The sequence below is a fragment of the Hemiscyllium ocellatum genome, chromosome 36, assembly GCF_020745735.1.
Source record: "Hemiscyllium ocellatum isolate sHemOce1 chromosome 36, sHemOce1.pat.X.cur, whole genome shotgun sequence".
Classification (NCBI taxonomy): domain Eukaryota; kingdom Metazoa; phylum Chordata; class Chondrichthyes; order Orectolobiformes; family Hemiscylliidae; genus Hemiscyllium; species Hemiscyllium ocellatum.
The window spans coordinates 44581587-44594572 of record NC_083436.1 but is presented as its reverse complement, the minus strand read 5'-3'; the positions used below and the strand labels follow the sequence as shown (position 1 = coordinate 44594572).

General features: G+C 42.8%; 1 protein-coding gene across 3 annotated transcripts in view; it reads left to right on the top strand.

Moving 5' to 3' along the window:
- The first annotated feature begins 656 nt into the window (after positions 1 to 656).
- The window catches only part of LOC132833250 (cyclin-dependent kinase-like 2), a 71903-nt gene continuing 59573 nt past the window's right edge, over positions 657 to 12986 (top strand). For all 3 annotated transcript variants that reach the window (XM_060851374.1, XM_060851373.1, XM_060851375.1), the window contains exon 1: positions 657 to 696. The gene's annotated coding sequence lies outside the window, so the exon portion shown is untranslated. The remainder of the gene's footprint in view (positions 697 to 12986) is intronic.

Here is a 12986-nt window from a genome sequence, read left to right as displayed (position 1 = left end):
TATCTTTGGAAGCTTAGTCTTTGTCCACTTTGGCAGTTACAGAATATGGATTGGTAATCTGGCTGTTAAATGCAGTGATTGGAGAAGAGGGTTTGTATTTCTGTGCATATATCATCTAAAAGCTTCCCCTTGTTAAATTTTCTGAAATATAGAACTGGCCTGGAAGATTAGAAGCATGTTTGTTTATACTTTGATCTAAATTTTAAACTCCAATTACAGAATTTAATCCAGATTTACCAAGTCAGTTTATCTTATGCATATTGTGGTTAAATGTTTGTTATAAATGTCTAGATTCATAAATTGTTGTATGCACACTTATTCTGGCTAAGAATTTGATCTTTTATCTTGAATATTTTTGCTCTGTCCTGCTCTTTCTCGTGTTTCCAATGGGTTAGTTTTCCTGACTTTTATATAAAAGGTTAAGCTTTAAATCTTTGTTTTAACTATTGTTTTTTGTTGGATTATGTTTTGATGGTAAAGTGTACCAATAATAAGGCACATACTGTAGATACTGGAAATGTGAAATATACCAGATCAGGCAGCATCTGTGGAAATAGAAACTGTTGACAGTTTGAATCCAATGTGACTCTGTCCCGCCCCATTATATCTAGAGGACAGAATGTCCTTTACCTTGTTCCAGTGTGTCCAGTCAATTCATTTCCAGATTAATGCTTAATATTCTCTTTACCCCTGCAGGTTAGTGGCTTTTTAAAAACATTTTTTAATCCAAGTACAAGAATAAGGTGGAAAATCTCTTGTTTACATTTTCTAGAGTATTTGCATTCTGCCTTGGATCCTGGGTGGACCAATTTGCATTTTGAGTACCATTCCATACTGTGGCCTTTGTCTCCTTCATGAGTAGAGATTAACCTGTTTACCTACTGGCAAACTCCCTGTAGAAAGCTGCTTCCTGCATTAGAACTAAGCCAAGCCACAGCTTAAACACCCTCTTCCTTTCTGTCTGTCTCTCTATCATTTTCTTGCACGCCCTCTCTATCTCACCAAGCTCCTCTTAATCTTCACAGCCACTTGGTTATGTCGCCTGGTGTTATATTCGATTAATCAGTCATTTGAATCTTTGTGAAGTTTTGCTACGCTACTGGTGCTACACAAATGCAAGTTGTTATGACAGGAGTTCTGTTCAAGTTTATTTAGCTACTCTCAAGTCCCCCAAACAGTGTTGTTGTCTAGCTGAGGACGTACTATTTTCACTGTAATTTTCCTCACTCCTTTCCAGGCATGATTTTATGGGGTCATGTTGACAGGAACAGATATGATTGCTGCACTTGACATTTCTCCAGCTTTGAGGTTTCAACTCAGTTTGATTTTCTTGATGCCAGTGTCCAGTTCCTGCAGCTGTTAAAAGTGGAACTTTGAATTGTTCTACAACTGAATTCTTCCTCTAGTCAAACTGGGTACATTACATGTACAACTCTGGATGTAGGTTTGCTCACTGAGCTGGAAGGTTCATTTCCAGGCATTTTGTTACCCTACTCGGTAACATCTTCAGTGGGCCTCGGGTGAAGCAATGCTGAAAATTCCTGCTTTCTGTTTATACGTTTGGGTTTATTTGGGTTGGTGATGTCATTTCCTGTGGTGAAGTCATTTCCGGTTCTTTTTCTCAGGGGGTGGTAGATGGGGTCTAACTCTCTGTTTGTTGATAGAGTTCCAGTTGGAATGCCAAGTCTCTAAGAATTCTCGTGCGTGATTTGTTTGGCTTGTCTGAGGATGGATGTGTTGTCCCAGTTTAAGTGGTGTCCTTCCTCATCCATATGTGAGGATACTAGTGAGAGAGGGTCATGTCTTTTTGTGGCTAGTTGGTGTTCATGTATCCTGGTGGCTAGCTTTCTGCCCACTGAAGATGTTACCTAGCAGGGTGATGAAATGTCTGGAAATGAACCTTCCAGCTCAGCCAGCAAACCTACATCCAGAACCTCAACCTGAGCTACAAATCTTCTCAAAACTAGCTATGTACAGCTCTACAGATAAGATGGAACATTGTAAAGATTTCAGTCCATTGATTCTTTACAACTTAGAATTCTGGTGTTCTAACGGTCCACATTTAAAATAATCCAAAGTCATCTTTTCGATATGCATCAGACTCAGGGACTTGTGGATTCAAGGGAAGTTTTGTGTTTTATAACAAGATAAAAATCTTGTCAGTATTATTGTAAAGGTTAATACTAGGATGACCATGTTTTGGGTATTCTTTGGGAAGGTTTTAATGGTCTCCTCCGGAGTGTTCCTCAGATAGTTGCCAAACATGGTTTATTTGGCCAAGGAAAGCAATTTTCGAAAAGCTATGAACCTCTTCAGTCAATTACATTCTGTGTTACTTTGGCCTCAATCCTGACTAAAGTCTAGCAACCTAAAGAGAGCGATTTGTTGTCTATAGTCATTTTAAATTCAGTGATAATTATCTTTGACACTTACTCCCTCTGAGTTCAGGCTGGTCCATGAAGTTTGTTGGGGGCCGTATAGAGATTTTGTTGAGTGGTTAGTTCAGCTTCAGAAGATGAAAGTGAGAGGCTGTTTAATGTAAACTGAACTATTTTTAAGGGGGTGCAGGAATAGGGAATCTGTGGTGCATATTTATAATTTTTTTAAAATGTTAGAACAGGTAGATGAGGTAATTCTGTCAGTGCATTTAGTTCTTGACTTTGAGAGTGGGGATGTTGAATAGAAAAGGAGTTATGACAATGGTGATGTGGAGCAGGGGGCAGGGGAAGGTTTGTGGGGGAGCCAGTGGCAACGTCACTGACCTCTGCAGTACATTAGGCTCTTTTTCTGATGACATGGGCTTTAATTCTACCATGGCAGATGGATTTATTTAGTGGCAGATTTCACTGTCTAAGGCCAGGCATTGTTGATTGTTTGCAAACCAGTCAGATCCATCAATGCCCTTTAGGGAAGGAAATCTGCCATCCTAACCTGGTCTGGCCTTCATGGAACTCTAGACCCACAGCAATGTGGTTGACATTTTACTGCCCTCTGAAATGACCTAGAGCTGATCAGTTCAAGGAAACTGGGTGTGAGCAACACACGGCAATCTTGCCAATGAAGCCCACGTCACGAGAGTAAAGAAAGAAATAAACGTTTTACAGGTTTTTGGTTCACTCTTAACTGAAGTATTGTGTCCAAATCTGGAGCAGCGTACCATAGGAAGGATGTCAAAGCCCTGCAGAGGTTTCTGGTGGAGATATACGGATAGTGCCAGAGCTAAGGGACCTCGCTGAGGTGGAGAGACTGGAGAAGCTGATGTTCTCTTCAAAGGCGTTAGTGCCCACACTAACATAATGGGTTTTGATGTTTACCTCTGATTAGAGCTGGCTAGAGACAGGCAGCTCATTGTCAAGCCCTTTATCTTAGCCTCAGCCGGAGTGTACACAATGCAGATGGGAAAGGGGTAGGTTCCAAAGTGTTTGGGAAGCCTACACCATGTTATGAATTCAACAACATTATCCATTTTTAAAAGTACAGAATTTCAAAATGCAAATACAAAGGATAATAATTTTCTTTGGGATTTACCTTCATTTATTCTGGCTTTGACATTATTTATTATTCCTCCTCAAAAATCGTTGCACTACTTTTAATTGTTTTCATCAAAACTTTACAAAATTTAATGAAAACCTGACAAAATATTGATGCCACTTTTGTTGCTGGCAAAATGTGTTGGAGAGAGGTTTGCTGAGCCTATCTCACAGCCTGAGTGTAGTTTGATGGTTACTTTTTCCAGTTGATGGTTGAACGATTACTGTTGACGGTTACTAGGAACTGTAACACAGCAACTCTGTAACTATGTCGTATTGTCCAAACTTCTAGAAAGCACTTACTGCTGTTTACAGGAATATGGAGTATGTCTGATTTCTTAGCAATGTGCAAAAAGTGTTTTCATGTTCTCATTCCAATTGCAGTGTATCCCTTGTTGAATTTGTTGGGCACTGCCATCCCTGCCTGGTTCAAGCATTACAAAGAGGTCACTCACAATTGGAACAGAAGTTGGCTATTCAACCCCTTAAGCCTGTCCTCCCATTCAACAAGAGCTTAGCTGATCTGTGGCCTATATCCCTTATACTTTTACTTAACAAAGATTTATCATCTCGGATTGAAAATTAACAACTGATCCAGCATCCACTGCTGTTTGTGGAAGAGAGTTCGAAACCTCTCCCACCCTTTGGGTGTAGACTCTTCTACAGAAAGAGGCCGTTCTGCTCATTATCCCACCCTATCAACACATGCAACTACTCCCCTTTCTCTCTCCTATATACTGCTTCCTCTCAAATGTATCCAGGTGAATCTCCATAGCCCACATCCTGTGGAGACATAAAGGTCCAAATTCTGATAGAAGGCCCTTGGCTTGAAAAAAATAATGTTGTCTTTCCGTCCACAAACCTTTCCAGATCTGCTGAATATTTCCAGCATCTTTCTGTTTTATTTCATGTGCTCTCCCCTCTGAATGAAGAGACGCCTCCTGGTGTCCATATGGGATTTGTTAGTGTCGGTTTTACAGTGATGGCCCCCTTCAACACAGACTCCCCAAAACAATGCCCTATCAGCTGCTTTCATCAATTTAAAGATCTCCATCAGGATACCACTCAGCCATCAGTCTGCTCGAGGAAAGAAATGTAGCCTCTACGTTTCTTTCTGACAATTAACATGTCTCAATCTTGGTATCGTTATAATGGTTTAGGTTATATCATTTACAATTAAGTCTTTGTTGGCTGTCATATGGCAGAACTAGCCAGACCCCTGGCCAAACTCTTCCAGTACAGTTACAACCTGGCATCTACCTGACAATGTGGAACATTTTCGAGGAGAAAGTGAGGTCTGCAGATGCTGGAGATCAGAGCTGAAAATGTGTTGCTGGATAAGCGCAGCAGGTCAGGCAGCATCCAAGGAACAGGAAATTTGACGTTTCGGGCATAAGCCCTTCATCAGGAATGATTCCTGATGAAGGGCTCATGCCTGAAATGTCAAATTTCCTGTTCCTTGGATGCTGCCTGACCTGCGCTTTTTCAGCAATGTGGAAAAATTCCCAGGCATGTCCTGCACACAAAAAGCAGGACAAATCCAACCTGGTCAATTACCGCCCATCATTCTCCATTACCAGTAAAGTGATCAAGCCATCAAGCAGCGCCTGCTCAGCAATAACCTGCTCAGTGACGCCCCATTTTGGTTCCAGTAGAAAGTGAGGACTGCAGATGCTGGGGATTAGAGTTGAGTGTGAGATGCTGGAAAGGCACAGCAGGTCAGGCAGCATCCGAGGAGCGGGAGAGTCAACATTTCGGGCAGGAAAACCCTGCTGAAGGGCTTGTGCCTGAAATGTCGATTCCCCTGCTCCTTAGGTGCTGCTCGACCTGCTGTGCTTCTCCAGCACCACACATTTTGGTTCTGCTAGGGCCACTCAGCTTGGTTCAAACATGGATAAAAGAGCTGAATTCCTGAGGAGAGGTGAGAGTAACATCAAGGATGCATTCAACCAAGTGTGGCATCAAGGAACCCTGGCAAAACTGCCCACATCCTGTGAAAGAACAAAATTGAGTAAATGAATACATAAAAGCAAAGTAAACCAGAAGTGAACTGAAGAAAGGTCATTCAAACCCAGCATTCTATTTTCATTGTTACAGGAATTGTTTATTGGAATTGTTCAATCTAACCAGAACAACCTGGAAGGACAAAGTTGGATTGAGAATCAGAGGGCATTTATCCCAAGTTCCAATGCCACCCCAAAAGTACAGAGTGTCTGTGGACTTGAAAATGCAGATGTGGAAGTTCCCAGCTGTTCTGTTGGATTGTACTTGTGCTTTAAGGTCAAACTGATTGGAGGATCACTTTTGATTGCTAGCTGCCTTGACTCAACATGAGTCAGAAGGTTTTTTTTAAATTAGATTACTTAGATTATTGGAAACAGGCCCTTTGGCCCAACAAGTCCACACCGACCCGCCGAAGCACAACTCACCCATACCTCTACATTTTACCCCTTACCTAATACTACGGGCAATTTAGCATGGCCAATTCACCTGACCCGCACATCTTTGGACTAGATACGTGCCCCACTTGAGGGATTTGAGGATGTGGTTTGAGGGAGTGCTACTCTGTTGAAGGTGCTGCCTTGTGGTTGAGATATTAAAGCAAAGTTCCAGGTGACTGTCCCCTCAGCTGGAACCCCGAACAGAGTTTTCCCGTCCGTCCTGGCTGATATACATCACAACATCGACAGATTATCATTTACATTACAACAGTGAGTTGTTCCGAAGGTTCTTTGCAATATTATGTGGCCACATAAGGAATATAGAAACACAGATTCAGTCACCCGCTTGTAACACTCTTTGGTGAACTTTACATTGGAGCTGGATGAGAAGGGGAATCTCTTAACCACAGCCAGTGATGGAGGTGAATGCTACAACAAGAAGCTGCAAACTTGAGATCCAATTCTGGATTTGTGTGTGCACACCTTGGGCTGAAATTTCACCGTAGCCATGAGAGGGGTGAATTGTCCAGTGATCGTGCCTTAAGGGTGTGTTGCTATGTGAATGAATTAGCTTTACTGTCACACGTATTCAAATGAATAGTGAGAGGTTTATATGTCACCACTTACAGCACCATCTTCGGTACAAAGGTACCCAGGTACAGCTTCATTTACAAGTTCTTAGAAAATAGAGAAGTACAAAGTCCAGAGTCACAGAAGTAAAGGAATATCAGCCTTCCAACCCAGACCACGCTGGCACCTACCCTCCAGTCTGCACCGGGCCCTGCCTCCAGCCTGCACCAAGATTCACCTTGAGGCCAGGTGATCACTATGATATTGCCCAAAGACCAAGAGACCACACTGTGCCCATGCCAAGCTGAAAGGACACCATGCCAGGTTGGGAGGACCCCTCATCGTGTCTGCGCTGAGGTCAAGATAGAAGAACAAAAATTGCTGAGGATAAAAAAGAACAAAAGGAGGAGTGGACAAGCTCTGGTTGAAGAGTCCTGTTCCACCAGCATCTTGGACTACGAACATGCCTGTTCAGATGGACATTATAGATCCCAAGGTGTAGGCCGGAGAGGAGCGGAACTTTTCTACAGCCGTCAATCCTCCATCTCGGACCGGACTGCCAAATGTACCTTAGCGTCTGGCTAGAGACCAGAACTCCAGAAATTTCTCAGCAGGTCAGACAGCCATTTGTGGGAGAGAGAAACAGAGTTAATGTTTTGGGTGCAGTGACCCTTCTTTCAGAACTGCAATTAGCTCGAGCTCCTGCGTCGCCGGACTCCAGCTCAGAATCGTTTTGGGATTTAGTGCCTCTTGTACATGACTGACAAACCCTGAAGGCAGTGATCTAACTAAACAGACTGTTCAGTAACCCGCTATAAACCTTGAACAAGCCCTGCCCTTGTTTCTGGACGGTATTGGATGTAAATAATATTTTGATACAGTCATATGTTAGCAATGCTTGTTCCCTGAATATTACAATGTTCAAAGATTGCTTGCTTGCACAGTATGAAATGAATCAAAAAGTGAATTTTATTAGGTCAGAAATTACAAATTAGGGCCTTATTCATCCCAGTTTCAGTTCAAGACATTTTCACATTTCCTATAGATCAGGAATCAGTGAAAGTTCCATGGCAAATGATGTGGAATTTAATAAACGTAAACTCTTTCCTTTCAATCCTATCAGAGAACTACAAGTGCTGTTATCACCAACTTGTGGGATCTGAAATTTCAGAGCAACTTGATTGATTTTGATTTATCATTGTGATTTTCTGTGCCCACCTGAATGGTCCCATGTCTGAAACTCACCTGGGTTGCCAGAGGTATCAGGCGATTGTCTAAATATTAGCGAGTTTTAAGAAGGTTTGTCGCTCCAGTTGAGGTTCTGGATGTCGGTTTGCTCACTGAGCTGGAAGGTTTGTTTTCAGACGTTTTGTCACCACACTAGGTAACATCATCAGTGAGCCTCCAGTGAAGCACTGGTGCCTTGGCCAGCTTTCTATTGATGTGTTTAGGTTTCCTTGTGTTGGTGATATAATTCCCTGTTCTTTTTCTCGGGGGTATTAACTGGGGTCGAAGTCGATGTGTTTGTTGATAGAGTTCCAATTGGAATGCCATGCTCCTAGGAATTCTCATGCGTGTCTTTGTTTGGCTTGTCCGAGGATGAATGTGTTGCCCCAGTCAAAGTGGTGTCCTTCCTCATCCATGTGTAAGCTTTGACTGGGACAACACATCCACTCTAGAACAAGCCAAACAGAGACATGCACGAGAATTCCTCGAAGCATGGCATTGCAACCAGAACTGTATCAACAAACACATTGACTTGGATCCCATTTACCACCCCCTGAGAAAAAGAACAGGAAATGACATCACAGGAAATGACATCGCCAACTCACAGAAACCTAAACACATAAATAGAAAGTGGGCTATACCACCAGTGCTTCATTTGAAGGCTCGTTGATGATGTGATCTAGTATGGTGACAAAACTTCTGAAAATGAATCTTTCAGCTCAGTGAGCCATCCTACATCCATTGTCTAAATGACCCTTATGTGCAGGACAAGCTCTGTATTCAATCTTTCTCAATGTGTGAAAGATCTAATTTTATTTACTAATGACAGCTTACATTTAGATAATGCCTTCCCATGTTCCCAGAGTATACTCAAGGGGCCATTATCAAACAGAGCCTCATGGGAGAACAGTAATGTTGTATGTTTATTGTAATCCAGGGACCCAAATATAAATCCCACAGGGCAGCTGGAAATTTATAGTGAGTTGTTAAATAAATTTGGAATAAAAGGTGTGTGTCAGACATAGTAACAGCTAGATTATTGTAAAAAAATCACCTCAGAATTTATGTCAGAAATCTGCTATCCTTAATTGGTCTGGTTTACATGTGACTCCAGACCCTAAGCAATATGACTGACTCTGAACTACCATATAAAACAGCTCAATGAAACACAACTTACATAATTAATAAGAATAAAATAGGCTAGATCATCCATTATTAATCTGGACATCTAATTTACAGACATGTTCAGGTGAATCCTCATCACCGACATGCAGGGTTTGATGTTGAAACTAGGAGAGTTCTCCCACACATAACTCAAACTAGACCCTGACAGAATCAGAACTCCCAGCTGTGAGAAACTAAGCTCGCTCACTTCAATAATTTCAATCCGAGACAAGATCTGAATCAGTCGTGTCATTTATTTGGCTCTTGCAAGAGGGGTGTGGTGTCCACTGTCCACAAGACAAGGATACACACACACTGAATTCAACTAGTACGTAACATTTATGTGATTTAGTTCCTATTCTTTCATCCCATTGCTCCTCCCCTGTTGACATCTCCCACCTCTCTAAGACCGGCACCCATTACTCCTGTTTACCTCTTGCCTTATCCGGCCTTGTCTGTGACAAAATGCTTATTTCTGGCCTCACAAGACCGTTTGACCTCATCCTGCTGTGGGTCATTGTTAGGTATATCCTCCCTCACTTGTCATGACCTTATGACCTCATGATTTCTTGATTGTGGTTTGTTCTTGTTTTTGTAGAAGTGAGAAACAGATGCTTATAACTACTGTTTGTACAGGCGTGCCTAGCTTAACCCCCTCCCGACACAATACCTTATCTATTTGTCTGTAACATCTACCCTTGTTTGCAGGCACATTTCAGCTAATACAAAAACAATCATGTATTTCCTCCACATAGTTTCCATTCTTGTTGACTCAGCTCTTGGCTGAACCAATTATACACTGCTGAGAGTTTGTTTACCTTGCATAAGTAATTATGATTGCAGAAGTAACACTACTTTACCTACATCCCACACAGCCAAATCTGTAGTCTCCTCAACCACTGTTTTTGGGTATGTTCCTACATCCCTCCCTATCTCTGTAACCTCCTCCAGCCCCTATACCCCCTCCTTATCTCTGTAACCTCCTACAGCTCCTATTCCCCACCCTACCTGTATAACCTCCTCTAGCCCCTTCACCTCTCCCTAATTCTGTAGCCTGCTTTAGCCCCGTATGCCTCTCTCTATCTCTGTAACATCCTCCAGCCCCCAACACCCCTCCCTATCTCTGTAACTTCCTCCAGTGGCTAAATCCCTGCCTATCTGCATTACAACCTCCAGCCTCTTCACCCCTCCCGATCTCTGTCACTCTCTCCAGCCTATTCCCCAACTGTATCTTGACTGGCTGAACCATGAACTCTAGAAATCCCTGTGAAACCTTTCTGCCCCTTTCTCTCTCTCTCTCACTTCTCCCCACCCTCTCTCCCTCCTAACTCCACCCCTTCTAAGCTGATCCGTACAATTTGTTTTTGATAACTTGTCCTAACACCACCTTATGTGGTTAAGTGTCCAGTGTAACGATCTTGTGAAACACTGGACTGTTTCAATGCATTACAGGCCCCGTGGATGGGACTGTGTAAACTGGGGGTGTTAATGAGTCAGGTGAGGAGAAAATTAAACGTGCACTCTGTGTTTTTTAAGATTCAGTTACTATGCAATGGAGGTACTAGATGGTGCTTACTGACCCTGTATATTTTAATAATTCTGATAATTATAACGACTAAAAGAATTTCCTCCTGAAGGAGGCTAGTGCGATGATTATGAGGGAACGGTTTGGGGAGTTTTTACCCTGGAAACCTCAAGATCAATGTCTCCAACACTGCAACAATTAGGAACCACAGAGAGAGAGAGAGAAGAGACCCACTGGGGCTTTCAAACAAAACTAAACATTCTCTGACTTTTTTTTTGTTGGTTGGCTACGATTTGAAATAGGCTGGAGCTGTTGGAATATAAGTCATGTGATGGAACTCCAGCTATAATTCCAATCAGAGTCGGTGGCCACTTGAGAAACATTGGTGTCAGGCAGTCAGTGGCGAGGGATAGTTAATCGCTGGGGAGAGGGGAATGTGACTGGGAAACCAGGGTTAATCGCTGGGGAGAGGGGAATGTGACTGGGAAAGCATGCAAACAAGGAACAAGATTAGGCCACTCGGCCACAAGATTGTGGTTTGATCTGTGTTTAACCTCAACTCTACACTCCTGTATATCCCCTTGGTCATCAGGAATCTATCTACCTTCACCTTCAAAATATTTACAGATTCTGCACCCACTGCCATTTGAGGAGTAGAATTCCAAAGACCCTCATCATTTCCCTATTTCCCTATCTCTGATCTAAATGGGCTGACCCCCCCCTCACCCCCTTACTTTTAAACTCAGACCCCAAGTTCTAGATTTTCTCATTCTCCCACATCCACCTGGTCAGGGTCCCTCAGGATCTGAAATGTTTCAATGAAATCTCCTCTGTCTCTTCTAAACTCCAGAGGATACTGGGCCCAGCCTTTCCTCATCAGGCGATCCCCACGTTCCAGGGATTAGTCTGGGAAACCTGCTCTGAGCTGTGTCCAACACGTGAACATCCGTCTGTAAGTACGGGAACGACACAGTACACAGGACTCCAGATCCGGCCTCACCAATACCCCGTTTAACTGAAGCATAACCTTCATACCCTTGTACTCAATACCCCTCACAATAAAACACAACATTCTATTTCATGAGGAAAACTTGAGAGCAGAATAAACTAAACTTTATTTGTGAGGCCACAAGCACCAAAGTCAGTGTTTCACTTCAACATCAGAGCAAAGCCTTTCTATTCTCAACTTTGCTATTTAGCTATTGTTGTTATTTACTAACTCCGATTGTGAGTTTGAGCAAAAACTTTTTTCTGAGTCAATTATTCACACGTTTAAACTTTTTTTAATCGAATGCTAGGGAGAGTTGCCAAACAAAGAGACCTTGCAGTGCAGGTTCACTGTTCCTTCAAGATGGAGTCACAGGTGGACAGGATAGCGACGAAGGCATTTGATACGCTTGTCTTTATTGGTCAGTGCACTGAGTATAGGAGTTGGGAGATCATGCTGAGACCGTACAGGACATTGGTTAGGTCACATTTGGAAAACTGTGTTCAATTCCGGTCTCCCTGCTATAAGAAGGGTGTTGCGAAACTTGAAAGGGTTCAGAAAAGATTTACAAAAAAGCTGGGGCTGTTTTCCCTGGAGTGTCAGAGGCTGAGGCGTGACCTTTCGGAGGTTTATAAAATCATGAGGGGTAAATAGACAAGGTCTTTTCCCTGCAGTGGGGGAGTCCAGAACTAGAGAGCTTTGGTTTAGGGTGAGAGGGGGAAAGATTTAAAAGGGACCTAAGGGGCAACTTTTTCACACAGAAGGTGGTACGTGTATGGAATGAGCTGCCAGAGGATGTGGTGGAGGCTGGTACAATTACAGTATTTAAAATGCATCTGGATGGGTATAGAGCCTTTATGAGCCAAAGAGGAAAGATTCTAAGATATTACTAAGCTGGAGAGGGTTCCAAAAGATTTACCAGGATATTGCCGGGAGTGGAGGGTTTGAGTTATAAGGAGAGGCTGGATAGGCTGGGACTTCTTTCCCCTGGAGTGTAGGACATTTATGAAATAATGGAGTATAGATAAAATGAATGGCTGGTGTCTTTTCCCTAACGTAGGGAATTTCAAGTCCAGCTGGCATATCTTTAAGGTGAGAGGAGAACGATTAAAAACGATGAAGGGTATTTTTTTTATTTTACACAGTAATTCATTGTGGAATGAGCTTCCTGAAGAAGTGGTGGATGCGGGTGCAGTTATAACCTTTAAAAGACATTTGGATAGGTATACAGATACAGGCGAGAGTGTGGTGCTGGAAAAGCGCAGCAGGTCAGGCAGCATCCGAAGAGCAGGAGAATCAACGTTTTGGGCATAAGACCTTCATCACCTTCCTGACGAAGGACTTATGCCAAAACATCAATTTTTCCTGCGCCACAATCTCAATTCTGATCTCCAGCATCTGCAGTCCTCACTTTCTCCTTGGTACACAAATAGGAAAGATTTGGAGGGATGTGGGCCAGGAGCAGGCAGGTGGGACTAATTTAGTTTGGGATTATGTTTGGCATGGACTGGTCAGACCAAAGGGTCTGTTTCCATGATGTA